The 23,144-nt window shown below is 31.6% G+C and overlaps 1 long non-coding RNA gene across 11 annotated transcripts; it reads left to right on the plus strand.

Annotated features, from left to right (window-relative positions):
- The first annotated feature begins 733 nt into the window (after positions 1–733).
- LOC129923930 (uncharacterized) lies at positions 734–23,144 on the plus strand. Of its 11 annotated transcripts, none has more exons than XR_008775879.1 (12): positions 736–804; positions 1,055–1,155; positions 1,259–1,353; positions 1,524–1,665; positions 1,760–1,923; positions 2,079–2,266; positions 3,816–3,944; positions 5,070–5,245; positions 18,775–18,813; positions 19,742–20,015; positions 21,017–21,117; positions 21,246–23,144. It is a non-coding gene; the product is annotated as an uncharacterized LOC129923930 (long non-coding RNA). The 11 variants fall into 11 exon arrangements; XR_008775881.1 differs by having other exon boundaries at positions 748–804; positions 1,023–1,155; positions 18,754–18,813; positions 19,302–20,015; XR_008775876.1 differs by having other exon boundaries at positions 749–804; positions 1,023–1,155; positions 19,302–20,015.

The raw sequence follows: 23,144 nt of genomic DNA on the forward strand, positions 1-23,144 counted from the left end.
CTTCAAAATAAACTCTTTCTCTTTGCAGTCATAACATCCATATTCTCATATTTTATAACATTTTCAGTTCCAAATGCAGTTTACAGCCAAGTGATCTAGAAATGGGATCTAGATTATGAGAACTATGACTAAGAGACATCTGAGAAATAAAAAGCACCTATAATCAGAATTGTAGCAAGCTTGTACCATATTTCTCTTTTTAAGGCAAGTGGTTCTTTCCAATGTTACATTTAACTACTTTAATTTAATTCATTTCTTTTCATGTATGTTAAATAAGAACCAGTTTCTTACTACAGACCTATCAAAGCAAGTATATTTTTTTTCTATGTATTTGTATATTTTAATTGCATTTTTTTTTTTTTTTTTTTTTTATTGCATGCTAATTGAAAATGTTTTAAATATTTTCCTAACAATTTAAGAATATTTGTTTTCTGTTATCTCTTAGCCTTATGGTAATTAGTTTCAAATGTATACATAACAACTTTAATAAATTTTCTTCACTTTAATATTTAAAGTGCTAGATCCAATTGGGGATTATCTCATTATGAAGCTTAGTCAAAATCCCAGTATCTTCACTAAGACTTTTGAATAGCAATTTTTTATTAGATGCCATTTATTTGTTTAAATGCTCAGCTACTTGATATCTAGTTGAATTCAAATGATAATAATTGCATCTTAATGTGTAATTATACAATTATTTATTTACCTTGTAGTTGTTTTTTTAATCAGTTCAAGATGAGTATTGATTACTAATCAACTACTAGCCTGGAAGATAAAAGCCAAAGCTGTAAACAGACAGGTCAGGTAAATATATGAATGAAGAAATTGAAACTAGAAGTAAACATCATGGGAAGTCTAATTATAGGGCAAGTATTTTTCCTTCATATCTTATTTAACATAGTCAAACCATGCAATACTTATAGGCTTAACTATTGTTTTCATAGAAACAATGTTATTTTAAATATCATGATGAGATAGTGTATTTAAGAGATATTGTAGTTCAAGTTTCCATATTTAATCAGCTTAACAAGTGCACATTCTCTGCTGCCAACAGTACCAATTTGTCATCCAAGCAACAAATATTCCTTGGTAATCTGCTATCAGATGACAGTTATCTCTTTGGCATTTTTATGAATTAAAGCTTTCAAAGCCAAAGTAAGACTTAATTTTTTCTTTTCTTTAACTGCTAATTCTAAAATAATTTATCATTGCATGTTAAAAATAACTTGTTATACATTTTTCTGTGTTTTTGGTCAAGCTTCAGATTTGCTTAGCATATTCCTGTACTACATATCAACAAATGTTTGATGGTTTGTCTGGTTCATCTCTTAACACTATGAAGATGGCTACACTGTGAGTACAATGTTTTAATTTCATTCAAATCACATTTTACAAAAAAGATAATGGAAATTAAATTAAATATATTATTTTACTATTATTATATAACAATGTTATTTTAATATCATGAGATAGTGTATTTTAAGAGAGATTCTAATTCAGTATATGATGTTTCCATATTTCAGAATCTTAACAAGAAAACATTCTGTTGCCAACAGTACCAATTTGTCATCCTATCCAAGCAACTACTATTCCTTGGTAATCTGCTATCAGATGATTACAGTTTTCTCTTTGGCATTTGTATGAATTAAAGCTTTCAAAGCCAAAGTAAGACATTTTTTTTCTTCAACAGTTAATTCTGAAACAATTTATTCAAATTTTTTAAACATTATTCTGAACTATTTTCTGTGTTTTGGTCAAGCCTTAGATTTGGTTAGCATAACCCTGAACTGCATATCAACAAATGTCTAATGGTCTGTCTGGTTCATTTCTCAAGACTATGAAGATGGCTACACAATGAGTACAAAGTTTTATTTTCATTCACCAAACAAATTTTACAAAAGAAGAAAATATTAAAAGCTATAGGTATTTATTTTGTTAGATAACTATCTTTGTTATTTGATGCATTACTTAGCCTTGGACAATGCATCATCATAACTAATATAATATTAAAAGGCATTTATTAATTTACCAAATTTAGGTCAATCAAATAAGATTATGTAATCACAAACTGTTTTCAGGGTATCAGCTATCAGCAGTGCACCCCTATGATACACAAGTCTTCATTGCCAAGTCACTCTGCCAAACAGTGTGTACACCTTTCTTGCATTGGTAGTGACCCACTTTACTGTCATGAGTCTGGATATGTCAGGCCAAGGAGATCAAGTTTGTGTCCAAGGTTACTTAGTCAATTCTCTAAGAAAAATAGGTGAGTTGAATTCTAGTGTACCAGTCAAATATCTTAAAGCAAAGTAAAAAAAAAAAAATAATTTTAAAAGCATATAAAAATCTGTTATAAAAACATAAAATGTTAGTTTTAGAGTACTAGTTTTAGAGTACTCGTTTCAGACCAAGTGATCATGGGTCAGATAGTGTCAAGCTCAACTGTTTCTATGGCCATTGGTTAACCATGGGTTGTTTGGCCAGCAAATTTTCAAACATTGCTCTAGTTTTAGGTTTATAATCTACATGTTTTCTTCTAAAGTTAACAAATTAGGACCAAAATGTGAACTTTTAATAAGGTGGTGTAGTTGCAACCACACAAGAGCTGCTTCACATTTACTATTTGAATGGTGCATACATTTTTATAATAACTTACCTTCTGATTTGTAAGGTTGATATTTTATTAATATATATATATATATATATTATATAAAGCAGAATGTTTGGCGTATGTATGTTCCAGTATAGAAATAAAAACTTGATAAAACTTGGCAGAAATGTTCCTTGGGTACCAACTTAGACCGTAGTGTATGTATTGTGGCCCTAAAACAAACTTAAGACCATCAAAAAAAAAAAAAAGACCAGCTCTATTACAGCTATAGTATTTTATGGATCTAGGCGATGTTTACAATGTTGACATGAGAAAAGATCGAAAGGATTTAGATCTAGATCTAATTTTTAGAACTAAACTTTGCACTTATTTTTTTTTTTGACACATGAAAATACAAAATATAGTTTATTTATTTCATTATTTAATAAAATTAACCTTCAAATTTGTGTTACAAAATCATTTTTACATTAGTTCGTTATAGTCTATGCCTAGGTCTAAAACTCTTATTGAACTCTAAGATGATAAAACTTTTTTTTGCAAAGATAGTTTTATGCTTTAACACATGAACATACTAATTATAGTCCATTCATTTCATATTTTAATCAAAGTAACATTTAAATTTTTTTAATACATTCGTTCGCTGTTCGCTAAAGCTGCGTAGCCGTGTTGAGATAGGCCTATATTCATTCATGAAAAAAGTTCACGCATGCGCAGCACAGAATGAACTCTATAAAAGCCAATTTTTAACTCTAGATTAGTCTAGATCTAGATCTTTGTCTACCTCAAGATCTACTTTATACTTTAACACATGAACATACAAAATTAAGTCTATTCATTTCAAATTTTAATCAAATATATGTAGGCCTACAAGCAAATGTTTTAATTTGAAAAAATGGATTTAAGTAGATTAGCTATTTTGATTTGATGGCTTCATTCATACTATTTTTATATTTACACATTCGCTTTATTTATTACATTATTATTTCGTTTAAATGTTTTAAAAACACTATATCGACAGTAATAAGCAAATAAAGACCCGCGGGTCGCTGGTAAAATATATCTAGTATATATATATATATTAATACACTTGGGCAAGGGCTATTACTGTTTCCTTTTTTTTTTTTTTTTTTTTTTTTTTTTTAGATTGACATTTTTCTTTTAATTTGTAAATTTGCTTCAACATTCAAGTTTGTTTTTTTTAAAGACAGACTCTACATGCTACTGATCTGGAGGTTAGTGGCTCAATCATTGTGCACTGATTCTTCACTGATGCCTTGATTCTCCACTGTCAACTTTATTGTCATAAAGTTTATCTAGTGATCTACATATCAAGGTAATAAATATTTTTTTACACTATAACCCAAGAGCTTTTGCTTTAAGATGCATTGTTTTTACAATAGGAGCCTAATTCTGATGTATTTTTTTAGGACCCTAGCAATAGTTTCTTAAACTTTCAGACAATAAGAGCTAGTTTAGAACGAAACACAAAACTTAAGCCAGATCTGTATAGTCTTTTGTTTTTCTAAAAATATTTTAAATAAAAGTCTAGATAGGGTAGCTTATAAGGCCTACTTGTGAAATTAGATATTTTTAAAATGTGTACTTATACTTTTGATATTTGAAGTATTTTAAAACTAGCTACATTTTTCTATTTATGTAATTTATTTATTTTGTTTGTATTATTTACTTATTTATTTATTTATTTAATTATTATTTTAAAAAAAAATTAGTTACCTCCTTTTGTTTAATTGGATAGCATTTCAAAACCTAAAAGATGGAGCTGTTGGGTTAAAAACACAAATTAATGAACTCACATTAGACTGCATTACTTCCTAAATATTTAAAATAAGCAATTTGCTTCATTCTTCGTGGCACATTTATGTATATAGCCAAATGAAAAGTTGAATGTGATTTTCTTATTTAAAAAAATGTTCCCCTTTCAGACCTTGCGATCTATAGGAAGGATGATGTAAAGGTCATGTTTTGTGGCCCACAGTTAACCAGGGTGTCATGTGGCCAGCTCAACAACCAACCGCCTTAACTTTCCCCAACTAATGTCAGGTACCCATTAGAGTTGGGTAGAATCTTGACGTACCCAAAGGTCCCAAAATTTAAAATATCAGGATTCAAACCTGGGACATCAACTTTATAAGCTAAGTGTGTTACCGCTCAGCCACTATACCTCCTATCAAAGAGAGATACATAAAAAAATTGACATTAAAATACCATGAAGTCTCATAAACCTTTTCTATTTTTCCATCACACAGTGAGATAGTATGACTATTATTTGAAAACAAAATGACCATCACTAAAAAACACATTCTTTTTAAACATTAGGTCTGAGACAGAAAAAGCTCTTCTTGAATGAAAAGAAATTTTATCAATATTGCATTTAAAGGTTATGCATTTAAATGTGATGTATTTGTTAAATAGTGCATTTTTCTTATCTCACTTATAGACTAAATGGTCAATTAAACATGAGGTCAAGGAAAAAGGATGAACATTTCAAGGCTACTGAAGGAACATTAAACGTCTCTCTCACTGTGAAAAGATTCTACCGATCTACAAATGATCAACATGTTTTATCTTAGGTTCGTCTGCCATTTCTTCAAATGGAGCCATATTAAGAATAAGGTAAGAAATATTCTTATACTTCACAGCATTTATTTTTTTGTAAAGTGATGATCCTGCATTAGTTGTATGTTGTTTGTGTATGTTACTTTAAATATCCTGCATTAGTTTTATGTTGTATGTGCATGATAATTTAAATATCCTGCATTAGTTGTATGTTGTATGTGCATGATACTTTAAATATCCTGCATTAGTTGTATATGTATGCATGGTTCCTGTATTTGTTTTGTATATTATGATGTCAGTAATTACTTCACAAACACTTCACACACAACTTGTAAGTTCACCTGTCTAGTTAAAGAAATCTGTATTGTATTTGTTTTAGTAGTGTCTAGTTATGAAAGTAAACTGAATTTTCATTTGTTAAACTTAGTGATATACCATTTTAATTTCAGTTAAAATATGTGGATGTTCCTATTAAATTTTTCAGAAAAACTGCATTGCTCTGAAATAATTCCAACTGTATAAATGTAAATATATTTCAACAAATAATGGAATTGGATTCTTTGTCATTTGGATTAATTCAATAGTAATGTATTCTAAATATGGAATTCAAACACAAAAATGAAAAGTTGTGAATCACCATCAACTTTCACTTTGCCACTTGGAGATTGGGATGATTCAAATTACTGGAGATTGGGATGATTAAAGTTACTATTGTAGCAACTATGTGTTAATGTGCATGGTCTTAACACCCCAGTACTTAATTGGACAAAAAAAAAAGGATCTCCAATTCACAGTGATATGTACTATTGCATAAACAAGTTGACTTGACTTCATGTAGATCTTTAACTAAATAAACTGTTTCAATTCTTCAGTGTGTGATAGTGTGAAAAAAAACATTTATGGTTTCTTGTGATTATGTTCAATATAATGACATATTAAGTTGACTTGAATACTCTTAAAATGTTTCATTTCTAAGGTGTGGAAAAATGTGCATTATATTTTCATGTTGGGAGTTAATGTGAAAACAAAAATCTACTATTCCATGTGATACAATTGCATGCAAAAAATCCTAACCCTAACCCATTCAATGAACAATCAGTATGAACGTTTCCACCAAAGGAAATGTTGCCGCTCATGATGCATCTATTTATTTGGCTCCAGATATTCAACTGATGCACATTCGCAAAACAAATGTAAAAAAAAAAGATTTAATCCATTACATGTATATAATTGTGCAGGAACATTTGGGATTGTCATTTGTATCACACTCATCTCTCATTCATTGAGACTCTACACTTAATCTGGTGATCTAGATGTATTTGCAATTCACAGTGAAATCATTCTTTGAGTGCTTAAAAAAGAAATTCATACGGATGTATAACTGTGTTAGACGTCTTCATTTATATTCCAATTGAACGTTTGTAACAATAAATATAACAAAAAATGTGTGATAATTAGCAGGTCTTTGACCTCTGCACTTAATGTGGTGATCAAAATGTGTTTGCAATTCCCAGTGAAATCATTCTTTGAGTGCTTAAAAAAGAAATTCATACGGATGTATAACTGTGTTAGACGTCTTCATTTATATTCCGATTGAACGTTTGTAAAAATCAATAATTAAGTCACACTCAAGGAACATATGAACGTGTCCATCAAAGGAAATATCGCCGCTCGTGATGCAGCGCACACTAATCAACATTTGCACTTGCAGACCAACTAAATAGTTGCGGAGAAAACACATTTAATTGATGACATTACTATGTTTAGCTTAGGACTTTTCAAAAGCGAAGACTGGACTCTTTAGCCATCTTCGTGTTTATAGGAATGATTAATGGAGGACTTTTAAAAGCGAAGACTGGACTCCTTAGCCATCTTCGTGTTCATAGGAATGATTAACGGAGGAATTTTATAAGCGAAGACTGGACTCCTTAGCCATCTTCGTGTTCATAGGAATGATTAATGGAGGAATTTTAAAAGCGAAGTCTGGACTCCTTAGCCATCTTCGTGTTCATAGGAATGATTAATGGAGGAATTTTAAAAGTGAAGACTGGGCTCTTTAGCCATCTTCATGTTTAAAGGATGTAGTTGAGGATTTTTTTTCAAAGAAGATCGGTCTCCATGACCATCTTCGTACTTATAGGAAAGGATATTGTATTCATTTTTGAAAAATTGAGGATTTTTAGCTGAGGACTAGATGTAGTAATATTGTCATCAATTGAATTGTTGATCCAAGACGAAATTGTTGGTTATGTCTGTGCATTTGTAGACAACCCAACAGTGCACATCCTTTTTCTTGTTTTGCATTTTTTTCACGTGCTACAATGCCTTGGACAAAGCATCATCATAACTTGGAATGTTAAAAGGCATTCAAAAAAACAACAAAGAAGAATGAGTTTGTAAAATAACCGGTTATTTCGGCTCAGTTGAATAATAGTTGGGACATAATTAGTTGAGTGCAAGCTTTGACGCTGATTCAACTCACTCAACATTAGTTGAGTGCGAAGTTTGTGAGGCTGATTCAGCCCTCAAACCGGATGCTTGTAGACCACCTTCAATAGCTTGAACACGACGTCATCAAAAATATTGTTACAGTCAGTTCATCAAAATGAAGCTGTAGGTCAACAAGCTCAAAACAGGAGTCAGTGAAAAAAGCAAGCCTGAAACTTTTTATTGGGCTCCAACTATTCAACTGATGCACGTTTGCAAAACAAGAGTAAAAAAAAAAGGATGAAAATATAAGCCATCAGATATATGATGATTGTGCAGGAACAGTTGGGATTGTCGTTTGTATCACGCTCATCTCTACCCTATCCATTGAGACACTGTGAAGTGATGTAACCAGTGAGGTTTTGTAACAACTTTATTGAATTGTAATGAGGATATCTACAAACATTTGTGTACAAATGTGTGCTAATTAGCAGGTCTTTGACCTCTGCACTTAATGTGGTGATCAAAATGTATTTGCAATTCCCAGTGAAATCATTCTTTGAGTGCTTAGAAAAGGAAATTCATACGGATGTATAACTGTGTTAGACGTCTTCATTTATATTCCGATTGAACGTTTGTAAAAATCAATAATTAAGTCACACTCAAGGAACATATGAACGTGTCCATCAAAGGAAATATCGCCGCTCGTGATGCAGCGCACACTAATCAACATTTGCACTTGCAGACCAACTAAATAGTTGCGGAGAAAACACATTTAATTGATGACATTACTATGTTTAGCTTAGGACTTTTCAAAAGCGAAGACTGGACTCTTTAGCCATCTTCGTGTTTATAGGAATGATTAATGGAGGACTTTTAAAAGCGAAGACTGGACTCCTTAGCCATCTTCGTGTTCATAGGAATGATTAATGGAGGAATTTTAAAAGCGAAGACTGGACTCCTTAGCCATCTTTGTGTTCATAGGAATGATTAATGGAGGAATTTTAAAAGTGAAGACTGGGCTCTTTAGCCATCTTCATGTTTAAAGGATGTAGTTGAGGATTTTTTTTCAAAGAAGATCGGTCTCCATGACCATCTTCGTACTTATAGGAAAGGATATTGTATTCATTTTTGAAAAATTGAGGATTTTTAGCTGAGGACTAGATGTAGTAATATTGTCATCAATTGAATTGTTGATCCAAGACGAAATTGTTGGTTATGTCTGTGCATTTGTAGACAACCCAACAGTGCACATCCTTTTTCTTGTTTTGCATTTTTTTCACGTGCTACAATGCCTTGGACAAAGCATCATCATAACTTGGAATGTTAAAAGGCATTCAAAAAAAACAACAAAGAAGAATGAGTTTGTAAAATAACCGGTTATTTCGGCTCAGTTGAATAATAGTTGGGACATAATTAGTTGAGTGCAAGCTTTGACGCTGATTCAACTCACTCAACATTAGTTGAGTGCGAAGTTTGTGAGGCTGATTCAGCCCTCAAACCGGATGCTTGTAGACCACCTTCAATAGCTTGAACACGACGTCATCAAAAATATTGTTACAGTCAGTTCATCAAAATGAAGCTGTAGGTCAACAAGCTCAAAACAGGAGTCAGTGAAAAAAGCAAGCCTGAAACTTTTTATTGGGCTCCAACTATTCAACTGATGCACGTTTGCAAAACAAGAGTTAAAAAAAAAAGGATGAAAGCCATCAGATATATGATGATTGTGCAGAAACAGTTGGGATTGTCGTTTGTATCACGCTCATCTCTACCCTATCCATTGAGACACTGTGAAGTGATGTAACCAGTGAGGTTTTGTAACAACTTTATTGAATTGTAATGAGGATATCTACAAACATTTGTGTACAAATGTGTGCTAATTAGCAGGTCTTTGACCTCTGCACTTAATGTGGTGATCAAAATGTATTTGCAATTCCCAGTGAAATCATTCTTTGAGTGCTTAGAAAAGGAAATTCATACGGATGTATAACTGTGTTAGACGTCTTCATTTATATTCCGATTGAACGTTTGTAAAAATCAATAATTAAGTCACACTCAAGGAACATATGAACGTGTCCATCAAAGGAAATATCGCCGCTCGTGATGCAGCGCACACTAATCAACATTTGCACTTGCAGACCAACTAAATAGTTGCGGAGAAAACACATTTAATTGATGACATTACTATGTTTAGCTTAGGACTTTTCAAAAGCGAAGACTGGACTCTTTAGCCATCTTCGTGTTCATAGGAATGATTAATGGAGGACTTTTAAAAGCGAAGACTGGACTCCTTAGCCATCTTCGTGTTCATAGGAATGATTAATGGAGGAATTTTAAAAGCGAAGACTGGACTCCTTAGCCATCTTTGTGTTCATAGGAATGATTAATGGAGGAATTTTAAAAGTGAAGACTGGGCTCTTTAGCCATCTTCATGTTTAAAGGATGTAGTTGAGGATTTTTTTTCAAAGAAGATCGGTCTCCATGACCATCTTCGTACTTATAGGAAAGGATATTGTATTCATTTTTGAAAAATTGAGGATTTTTAGCTGAGGACTAGATGTAGTAATATTGTCATCAATTGAATTGTTGATCCAAGACGAAATTGTTGGTTATGTCTGCATTTGTAGACAACCCAACAGTGCACATCCTTTTTCTTGTTTTGCATTTTTTTCACGTGCTACAATGCCTTGGACAAAGCATCATCATAACTTGGAATGTTAAAAGGCATTCAAAAAAACAACAAAGAAGAATGAGTTTGTAAAATAACCGGTTATTTCGGCTCAGTTGAATAATAGTTGGGACATAATTAGTTGAGTGCAAGCTTTGACGCTGATTCAACTCACTCAACATTAGTTGAGTGCGAAGTTTGTGAGGCTGATTCAGCCCTCAAACCGGATGCTTGTAGACCACCTTCAATAGCTTGAACACGACGTCATCAAAAATATTGTTACAGTCAGTTCATCAAAATGAAGCTGTAGGTCAACAAGCTCAAAACAGGAGTCAGTGAAAAAAGCAAGCCTGAAACTTTTTATTGGGCTCCAACTATTCAACTGATGCACGTTTGCAAAACAAGAGTTAAAAAAAAAAGGATGAAAATATAAGCCATCAGATATATGATGATTGTGCAGGAACAGTTGGGATTGTCGTTTGTATCACGCTCATCTCTACCCTATCCATTGAGACACTGTGAAGTGATGTAACCAGTGAGGTTTTGTAACAACTTTATTGAATTGTAATGAGGATATCTACAAACATTTGTGTACAAATGTGTGATAATTAGCAGGTCTTTGACCTCTGCACTTAATGTGGTGATCAAAATGTATTTGCAATTCCCAGTGAAATCATTCTTTGTCTTTGAGTGCTTAAAAAAGAAATTCATACGGATGTATAACTGTGTTAGACGTCTTCATTTATATTCCAATTGAACGTTTGTAACAATAAATATAACAACAAATGTGTGATAATTAGCAGGTCTTTGACCTCTGCACTTAATGTGGTGATCAAAATGTGTTTGCAATTCCCAGTGAAATCATTCTTTGAGTGCCTAAAAAGAAATTCATACGGATGTATAACTGTGTTAGACGTCTTCATTTATATTCCGACTGAACGTTTGTAACAATAAATATAACAACAAATGTGTGATAATTAGCTGGTCTTTGACCTCTGCATTTAATGTGGTGATCAAAATGTGTTTGCAATTCCCAGTGAAATCATTCTTTGAGTGCTTAAAAAAGAAATTCATACGGATGTATAACTGTGTTAGACGTCTTCATTTCTATTCCATTGAACGTTTGTAACAATAAATATAACAACAAATGTGTGATAATTAGCTGGTCTTTGACCTCTGCATTTAATGTGGTGATCAAAATATATTTGCAATTCCTAGTGAAATCATTCTTTGAGTGCTTAATAAAGAAATTCGTCTTATATTTACCTGTCATATTTTCTTAGTTTTACCTGTCATATTTTCTTAGTTTAACATGTCATATTTTCTTTGTTATGCCTTTCATATTTTCTTAGTTTTACTTGTCCAATTTTCTTAGTTTTTCCTGTCATTTTTTTCTTAGTTTTACCTGTCATATTTTTTTTAGTTTTACCTGTCATAAGTTCTAGTTTTACCTGTCATATTTTCATAGTATTACCTGTCATTTTTTCTTAGTTTTACATGTCATATTATCTTAGTTAAGCCTGTCATATGTTCTTAGTTATACCTGTCATAGTATCTTGTGTAACACGTTTATCATTTGTAATGACTGTGGTATATTTCACTAGTACACCATTAACATATGTTGGAAAAAATTATAGTTCTAGTTCAATATTATACACTGTTGCTTGAACTTCATTTATATTAACATTATTACTTTGTTACCTATTCTGATTTCCGATTCCTTATCTATTTATTTCTTGGTACATTATAGTTTGGAGAATTAGATTCTTGTCTTTGATGTTGATAATAAATTTCTCTTTGGTGATCTAGATTCCAATAATATTGCTTTTAACAGGATGCATTTCTTTCTTTGTTCTTCTATTAATGAGTTAATAACACTCAAAGTCTTGCCACTTAGTTTACAGATGAATATATTAGAACAAGTATCTTCATTGTAATTGCAAGTTTTACAGATAGTCTGAAAATAACTATTTATTTCATCAGTTTCATAAGGTCCCTCATTTTTTGCCTATAAATATTCTCTTTATGTTCACGCTTGGTAGTTTTTTTGTCTCCCTTGTTTTGAATTGCAGCTTTTATTTTTCAGTTTTTTTTTTTTTTAATTTCTGATTCTTTGTCTGGTTTTGCATCCTTTTAATTTCTTTCAGCATCTAGTTGCATTTCTCTCTTCTCTTTGTGCTATGTAAATATTCTCTATATGTTCACGCTTGGTCGTTTCTGTTTTGTCTCCCTTGTTTTGAATTGCAGCTTTTATTTTTCAGTTGTTTTTTTTTTTTATTTCTGATTCTTTGTCTGGTTTTGCTTCCTTTTAATTTATTTCAGCATCTAGTTGCATTTCTCTCTTCTCTTTGTGCTCTCGCCAACTCTTTCAATATCAACTTGATTTTCTTTCCTTTCCATTTATGTCAAAACATCTTTCTTTTCTTCATCTTTAAGACCAAACGATTCAGCAACTTTCTTTAGTTCAGTATATCCATCCATGTATCTATTAATACTTATCAAAAGTACAATGGCATTCTATACTTTTTTATAGATAATAATGATATCTAATATCTTTTATAGTTTACAATCACTTACAATATTATCAAGCCAATACTATTGTGATTAACATAACACACTAAATTGTCAACAATCTAATAATCAATGTCATAATCAATTATTATGTTTTTACAATATATTATTTGGTCATATAGAAAGAGAAAACAAAATTAATAAAATATTATAATGTAAAAAAAAATGTAACAAAGTTTATACCAAAATGTTACAATTATATAAATGATGATATGATGATGACTCAGTGCACTGAAAACTTTCATTAAATTGAGGAGGATTCGAGCAACACATTGACCTCACTCTCTTACCCTAAAGCACAGCAGGAAAAAAAGACAGAAAATTTTCAAGAAATACTACATATACTTACAAATATAAATAAAAATGACTTAAAGACCCCAAGAAATTGTGCACAATATTAATACAATGTAAACATTAAAATAAACAATAGTCTAAACACAAAAATCTACTAGTGTTAAATCTGCAACCTCTAAAACCTTATGTTCTGATCATATATATATATTTTTTTACACATTGAAAAAAGACAAAATTTAACAAGGACACAATATCAGTGATACCAAATTTTTACAAGAACAATACTGTCAACAGCTTTCTAAATATAGAACATAAAAATTAAAAATGAAAATCAAAATTATCAGTAATATATTTCAATACTGATTATCTTCCTGTAATGTCATTGAATACTAGCACTGATATAGCTCATCACTTTGAAGAGTGCTTCTTAATCTTTTCACTGTCCAACTTCAATAGAATGTATATATAAATATATATACTTTTACTGCACAAAATTACTGACTATTACTTGAGATGTATAATATACATCAGCACAAAATTACTGCCTGTGTCCAAATTTACAATTACTGTCCAACTTCAATACAATTTTATATACTTGTACTGCACAAAATTACTATTATTTGATGAGATATATAATATACACAAATGTAATGTCTGCCTGTGTCAAAATTTACAATTACAGTTCAACTTCAATGCAATATATATATTTGTACTGCACAAAATTACTGACTATTACTTGATGAGATATATAATATACATTGGCATAAAAATATTGTCTGCCTGTGTCAAAATTTACAAGCACCTGAAGTGTCTGGTAGATTTTTGGGGCACCTTTTTCATCCTTCAACTGTCTACGAGTGTTTACATACTATTTACTAATGAGATATAAAATATACACAAATTTACTGTCTATGGTGTCAAAATTTACAATTACAGTTCAACTTCAATGCAATATATATACTTGTACTGCACAAAATTACTGACTATTACTTGATGTGATATATAATATACATTGGCATAAAAATATTGTCTGCCTGTGTCAAAATTTACAATCACTGTCCAACTTCAATATACTATTTACTAATTAATTGTTGGTGCACCTGAAGTGTCTGGTCGATTTTTGGGGCACCTTTTTCATCCTTCAACTGTCTACGAGTGTTTACATACTATTTACTAATGAGATATATAATATACACAAATTTACTGTCTGCCTGTGTCAAAATTTACAATTACAAATCAACTTCAATGCAATATATATACTTGTACTGCACAAAATTACTGACTATTACTTGATGAGATATATAATATACATTGGCATAAAAATATTGTCTGCCTGTGTCAAAATTTACACTGTCCAACTTCAATATACTATTTACTAATTAATTGTTGGTGCACCTGAAGTGTCTGGTCGATTTTTGGGGCACCTTTTTCATCCTTCAACTGTCTATGAGTGTTTACATACTATTTACTAATGAGATATATAATATACACAAATTTACTGTCTGCCTGTGTCAAAATTTACAATTACAAATCAACTTCAATGCAATATATATACTTGTACTGCACAAAATTACTGACTATTACTTGATGAGATATATAATATACATTGGCATAAAAATATTGTCTGCCTGTGTCAAAATTTACACTGTCCAACTTCAATATACTATTTACTAATTAATTGTTGGTGCACCTGAAGTGTCTGGTCGATTTTTGGGGCACCTTTTTCATCCTTCAACTGTCTATGAGTGTTTACATACTATTTACTAATGAGATATATAATATACACAAATTTACTGTCTGCCTGTGTCAAAATTTACAATTACAAATCTTCAATGCAATATATATACTTGTACTGCACAAAATTACTGACTATTACTTGATGAGATATATAATATACATTGGCATAAAAATATTGTCTGCCTGTGTCAAAATTTACACTGTCCAACTTCAATATACTATTTACTAATTAATTGTTGGTGCACCTGAAGTGTCTGGTCGATTTTTGGGGCACCTTTTTCATCCTTCAACTGTCTATGAGTGTTTACATACTATTTACTAATGAGATATATAATATACACAAATTTACTGTCTGCCTGTGTCAAAATTTACAATTACAAATCAACTTCAATGCAATATATATACTTGTACTGCACAAAATTACTGACTATTACTTGATGAGATATATAATATACATTGGCATAAAAATATTGTCTGCCTGTGTCAAAATTTACACTGTCCAACTTCAATATACTATTTACTAATTAATAGTTGGTGCACCTGAAGTGTCTGGTCGATTTTTGGGGCACCTTTTTCATCCTTCAACTGTCTACGAGTGTTTACATACTATTTACTAATGAGATATATAATATACACAAATTTACTGTCTGCCTGTGTCAAAATTTACAATTACAAATCAACTTCAATGCAATATATATACTTGTACTGCACAAAATTACTGACTATTACTTGATGAGATATATAATATACATTGGCATAAAAATATTGTCTGCCTGTGTCAAAATTTACACTGTCCAACTTCAACATACTATTTACTAATTAATTGTTGGTGCACCTGAAGTGTCTGGTCGATTTTTGGGGCACCTTTTTCATCCTTCAACTGTCTACGAGTGTTTACATACTATTTACTAATGAGATATAAAATATACACAAATTTACTGTCTGCCTGTGTCAAAATTTACAATTACAGTTTAACTTCAATGCAATATATATACTTGTACTGCAAAAAATTACTGACTATTACTTGATGAGATATATAATATACATTGGCATAAAAATATTGTCTGCCTGTGTCAAAATTTACACTGTCCAACTTCAATATACTATTTACTAATTAATTGTTGGTGCACCTGAAGTGTCTGGTCGATTTTTGGGGCACCTTTTTCATCCTTCAACTGTCTATGAGTGTTTACATACTATTTACTAATGAGATATATAATATACACAAATTTACTGTCTGCCTGTGTCAAAATTTACAATTACAAATCAACTTCAATGCAATATATATACTTGTACTGCACAAAATTACTGACTATTACTTGATGAGATATATAATATACATTGGCATAAAAATATTGTCTGCCTGTGTCAAAATTTACACTGTCCAACTTCAATATACTATTTACTAATTAATAGTTGGTGCACCTGAAGTGTCTGGTCGATTTTTGGGGCACCTTTTTCATCCTTCAACTGTCTACGAGTGTTTACATACTATTTACTAATGAGATATAAAATATACACAAATTTACTGTCTATGGTGTCAAAATTTACAATTACTGTTCAACTTCAATGCAATATATATACTTGTACTGCACAAAATTACTGACTATTACTTGATGAGATATATAATATACATTGGCATAAAAATATTGTCTGCCTGTGTCAAAATTTACACTGTCCAACTTCAATATACTATTTACTAATTAATTGTTGGTGCACCTGAAGTGTCTGGTCGATTTTTGGGGCACCTTTTTCATCCTTCAACTGTCTACGAGTGTTTACATACTATTTACTAATGAGATATAAAATATACACAAATTTACTGTCTGCCTGTGTCAAAATTTACAATTACAGTTTAACTTCAATGCAATATATATACTTGTACTGCAAAAAATTACTGACTATTACTTGATGAGATATATAATATACATTGGCATAAAAATATTGTCTGCCTGTGTCAAAATTTACACTGTCCAACTTCAATATACTATTTACTAATTAATTGTTGGTGCACCTGAAGTGTCTGGTCGATTTTTGGGGCACCTTTTTCATCCTTCAACTGTCTACGAGTGTTTACATACTATTTACTAATGAGATATAAAATATACACAAATTTACTGTCTGCCTGTGTCAAAATTTACAATTACAGTTTAACTTCAATGCAATATATATACTTGTACTGCAAAAAATTACTGACTATTACTTGATGAGATATATAATATACATTGGCATAAAAATATTGTCTGCCTTTGTCAAAATTTACACTGTCCAACTTCAATATACTATTTACTAATTAATTGTTGGTGCACCTGAAGTGTCTAGTCGATTTTTGGGGCACCTTTTTCATCCTTTAACTGTCTACGAGTGTTTGATTTGTGATAGGGCAAAGCAATTGTGAATATATAATATTAAAAATAGATTTTTATTAATTTATGTAAATGTTTACTATTTTCACCATCTGAGCTGTGAATGAATCTTGTTTTTAATGACCCAACTGTATAAAACTTAGCTCTTGAGCTATGAAGGGGGAATAACCCTTGAGAGATTATGGGCATGACATAGCCTTAATTGTGCTGATGTGCCAAAAACAAAAAATATCAATACCTTCCAACTGTTGGGCACCTATAAGGTCATCAATTGTTGGAATACTTCATCCCTCATACCAACTGCTGGGCACCTCAAGTGTGTCCTGTCAGCTATTGGGGCACCACAAGTGTCCTAACAACTGTTTGGGCACCTCAAATATCCTTTTAACTGTTGAGGCACCTTAGGTATCGTATCTATTGTTGAAGCACTTCAAATGTCCTATCATTTGTTGGGGCATCTCATTTATCCTAACAACTGTTGGGCACTTCAATAATCTTATTTTTGGGCACTCCAAGTGTTCTATCAATTGTTTGGGCACTCCAAGTGTCCTATCAATTGTTAGGCACCTCATCGATCATACCAACTGTTGTCCACCTCAAGTTTGTCCAATCAGCTGTTGGGGCACCACAAGTGTTTCAACACTTTTTAGGCACCTCAAATGTCCTTATAACTGATGGGGCACCTCAATATCCTATCAATTGGTAGGGCACCTTAAGTATCCTAACAATTGGTAGAGCACCTCTAGTGTCCTATCAATTTGTAGGGCACCTCTTGTCCTATTGTTTGGTAGGGCACTTCAAGTATCCTATCAGTTGGTAAGGCACCTCTTTTTTCCTACCAACTGTTAGATAACCACAAGTCTCCTATTAACTGTTGGGGTACCTAAAGTATCCTATCATGGGGCATCTCATTCATCCTAACAACTCAATGGTCTTATTGTTGGGGCACTCTAAGTTTCCTATCAATTGTTGGGCACCTCATCCATACCAACTGTTGTTCACCTCATGTTTGTCCTATCAGTTGTTGGGGCACCACAAGTGTCCTAACAACTGCTTGTCCTTTTAACTTATGTGGCACCTCAAGTGTCCTATTAACTGTTGGGGCATATCAAGTATTCATTCAACTCTCTCTCTATATATATATATTATATTATATTATGTTAGTTTTGATTACCATTATAAATAAATAAATAAATATATATGATTATGGTTATTATATATTATATATAATCTGCAGTGTTTTTACAAATGTGTAGTCCTGCTTATTACTCCCAGAACCACTTTTTTTTTTCAGTTTCATTAGCAACATATGAATTTATATATTTGAAATGTTTAATCACACTTCTTTTTACTGAAGTTTAATTTTTTGTTAACAGATATCAAGCTACAAAATAAAATTCCAATTTTTTAGGTTCTCGCCTATATCTGCAATTTATATCTATATATTAAGTTTTGTTTCCTTGAACTCTTTCAAGTTTTTGTTACACAACTTTATATTTCAGATTCTTTTTGTTCTTCCTTAGGTTCAAATGTATCAGTTGTTTTTGTTGACAGATATCAAGGTACAGAAATAAGAATCTAATTTAGAGTTTTTTAAAGCTTGATTAGTCATATTTGCATTATTATTTCCAATATGTGCCAGAGTGTCTGCTAAATGTAACTAGTATGATTAAAAACATGGTCATTGCAAAGTCTAACATATGGACAAGTAGGATGCTTGGGGCTTGATTCAGTGAAAGAATGTTGGACAAGCAGAAGTGTTATGGAGTGTGTGTGTTTTTATGGTGACTGTGGTAAGAGGTAAGCGATTGGATGTGAATGATGCAAAAGTGGCATTGTCGTCACTGGGTCTTAGTTAGGGGAGACGACTCCAGAATGTAAGACTGAAAGGTTGTGTTATTGTAGTGAGTTAGATTGTAAGAAATTTTATTACTTAAGTCTACTACATTTATTTCATGTGATCACAAGTATTATAAATGTTATATTTAGTTTTGTTCACAAGGAAGTTGTTCAAGTTCTTATTAGCTAAGATATATTATGCCTTCAACAGTTTAGTTGCCTACCAGCAGTTTGGTGCTACAAGTCAACAACAGACTAAATTAAATAAAGCCATGTCTATTTCTACATGATTTTGTTGCTACTAACCTGGTGTTACTAACAACTAACTCGAAAAGGGAGAGGGGAATTATCATCTTATTCATGTACTATTTACATTAGATTTTTACCAAATTATTAAATTTTTACTACCCTTACTATTTTAACTGTGAATAGACCTTGATTTTAATGATTTAACTGTATAGAATTTAGCCCCTGTTATGTAGAGAGAGAGAGAGTAGTCCTTAAGGGACTGCAGGCACGACATGGCCTAAATTGTGCAGATGTGCATAAAATCAAAGAAATAAAACATTAACAAAATGTGTATTATAATTGTCACTTTTCCTCTACTTAGAATTTTTTTCTCTCCTAGATTTTCATAATTTTTTGTTGAAGTCATTTCAGTTCTCAATTATTTTGTGCACCAAGTTACAAGAAAAAATTTAAGCAAGAGAGGTCACTACACTAAGACTTTGTCTTCTCATAAAGGATGGCTGCCTGGTCATGTGATATGTGCACTGGACTGTGTATGGTCATCTTGATGCTCATATCTTGCCTGATGACATTTATTCTGCTGAACATTTGGTCAAGGAAGTAGATTCTCTTCAGCTCTCAAGAAACATTCAAAACATGTCAAACATTCGACAAGAATATCAAGTGCAATGTACATGTAAGTAATGTTGAAACATCTGATCTCATTTATGCATTCTTGAGGACAATCTGCAGCCACTAAACCAGTTACATCAGATCTGGATAAAGTGGTCGCTTCCTCTTCATTAAGGCTAGAACAGCAAGATTTTATAACTCTTTTACTCCACTTTCTGTCAGTGTGTTTCATGGTCATTAGTCACATCACAAAGAGGTTTAGTTTATTAACCAGTGGTTGTGTATGACTGTGTCTTTGTATGTTTTGTGTGTGAATGTTGTTCCTGTTTGTATCTATATTGTCGTTGCTATAGTGGTAATCCTCCGGGTAATCATAATCAAACTAAATTTTCATTTGTTTGGATCTTATCTGGTGGGAATTTTAAACTTAGTAATCTGCTCTTAGCTTACTTTTTGATTTTTAAGTACATTCTAAAAGAAATACAATAGATAAGGATAGAAAAAGAAAAGCAAACAATAAAGAGATTTGCTGAAACAATATAAAGTGAAATAAAAATATATATAAAAAAAAAAGAATAAACCTGGAGATTTTGAAGGAAAGACTGCTGTTGCCAACTCAACAAAACCAATGAGTTTGTACTGCAAGCAAAAGAACTTAGTTGTGATTTCATTTTGCTAGAAATGCACAAACTTAATAGCATAATTTTCACTCTAAATATTAAAGCTTTCTGTATTCTGTACACCAGATACACTACATAGCTAGTTATTTATTGTTTTCTGGCATAATTGAAAATCTCCAATAAGTTCCTTAGACTTAAATGACTTAATTAACCTTAAAATTTTTAAAACTTTATTTGTTTGTTATTCTTTGCTGCTGTATTAGATGTCTTGGGTGTATTTTTTTTTTCTTAAAAGTTTATTCATAAAATACTAAGTTAAAACATAAAGTGAAACCTGCATCATCATAATAGTTTTGTTTAACATGAAAAGAAAAGCAACAAAAGAATTTTTTTTTTCCTTTTCAAGGCAAAAGTTTTTCTTATTAATTTTTTTATTCTTATATAGACCAACATGATGAAAAGGTAGACAACATGATGAAGATGTAGACCAACATGAAGATGAAATGTAAACCAAAAAATGGGTCAAGAGATGTATGGAATACAATGGTAAGCAATGCTGTGTATATCTCTTTATATTTTCTTTATACTAAACCCCTGAGTAAAGCTTTGCCAAGTTTTGTGTTTCACTGACTATAAAAATGTTTTTATCAAATTTTGTTCTCTTGTATTGACAGTGAACATCTTGAGAAGTAAAACAATTCCTAGAGGCAAAGACACAGACACACCGGATCTATTAGAGATTTTCCTTTTCTACCATCATTTAGAGACTTCCTTGTGCTCTAAGGGAACCTGTCATTATCTTTTGATTGCTAATTGGCATTGATGTTTTTACATTCCTACTGCGTCTGAAAGAAATTAACATTTCCCTAATGCTACTTCAAAACCAGACCTTCTCAAGACAATTTTAGTGACCAAGCTGCAATATGGGACTCAGTAGGAAACAATGAAGAATGCTCCTAACCTCAGGTTGAGTAACCATGCTCACCTACTAGAGTGGCGACAAATACTTCTACACCCACAGTTATACATCCTGAACCCTGTAACCCAACCTCACAACATGGTTACATTACCGGAAGTGGTCGCAAGGTCAGAAAACCTAACAGATACAATGGATAGAACAATGAACAGGTACAAGTACTCAAGTGATGTACTTTGTGAGAACTATTTAGGTGGAATCACCATAATTGACTTGTATAAATCTTGTTCTATATTTAGGTATATCTTGACAATCAGTCCAGTCATTTGTTCATTTTTTTTTTAAATATTCCTTTTTTTTTCCCTCAATCTTCTTGTTGTTTCAGTTACATGTTTTTGTATTTTGAAGGAGGAAGGTGCTTTGGTATATTATCGTTATTATTATTGTACCAGTATTAAGCAAACTTGTATATCTTTAATTATTCATGAATTCTAAAGCAGAACGTCACTTCCACTGGAAAATGTTGTAACAACTATACGTGTCTTCAGTTAACATTCAATACTCTGTACAGTAACAACGCCAAGGCCTTGCTAGATTATGCTTTTAATTCAATTTGTTATCTCCCCTGCTTTAGTGTGCTATCATATAATTTTTTGTGTCACATCCCTGCACAATTTGTTCTATGCTTTTTTACAGTATAAATAGCGACTTGACATTATTTAGCTCTATTATAATATTGTTATATTATTATATTTAAAATAAAACTGTTAACATATTCTATGCTGTTATAATATAAATGTTTTGCTGTTACCATGAATACAGTTTTGAGTTTTTGTCTTATTTCTTAGAGGAGAAATTTTTCATAAATAATAATAATAAGGCTTATCTTCAAGTCCGAAGATTAGTGAGAAGTATGCAGTATTCCCCAGCTAGGACCTACATATTTTGCTATAAATAAAGATTATAATAATATTTACTACTTGGTATTGTCAGTCTTCACTAAAGCAATGAGTTTATCCCCTTAGTGTGTTTAAAATTTTCAAATACTAATTCACTTTGTATTATCTATTGGTGATCATGGGGTATCCACTTTGTCATCTCCATAGTCTCTGGTGTTAACACTCACTGTCCTGTTGGAGGTTACGGCTAGGATGTTATCTCTCTTTCTGATGGAACACATGTAAAACCAACAAAACAAACATTAGACCTAGACTTTATTAACAGGTAAATTTTTATAATTGTGAACTGGCGCTCCCAAAGCTACTTTTATGTATTTTTAATTTTATTTCTGTAGGCTAGTGCTAAGCTGTATACTTGTATTTCTGCCTATTATATGGGTTAGGGTGGAGTACTTAAAATAGAGCCTATGCTGTTTCCTGTACTGTTGACCAGTGGTATCTGTGTAAGTTTTAATTATTCTGTAACTGGGACTGCCTGTAAGTTTCAGAATTTTTTTTTTATTATTCAAAATTTTACTATGTGTAAATCTGTTTTGAACAACTGTCAAAATAACTAGCTGTTTTTTTTTCTAAAGTTTGTTTTAAAACTATGGCCAAGCCTCTGCCCAGTGCTGTCATGATGGCCACTTCTAATGTTTATGTACTAGATTGTAACTGCTGCCTTAGTCATTGAAATTAAAGTCTCATTTTTGAATTTC

This window comes from Biomphalaria glabrata, chromosome 18 (genome assembly GCF_947242115.1).
Source record: "Biomphalaria glabrata chromosome 18, xgBioGlab47.1, whole genome shotgun sequence".
In the NCBI taxonomy this organism is placed as follows: Eukaryota; Metazoa; Mollusca; class Gastropoda; family Planorbidae; genus Biomphalaria; species Biomphalaria glabrata.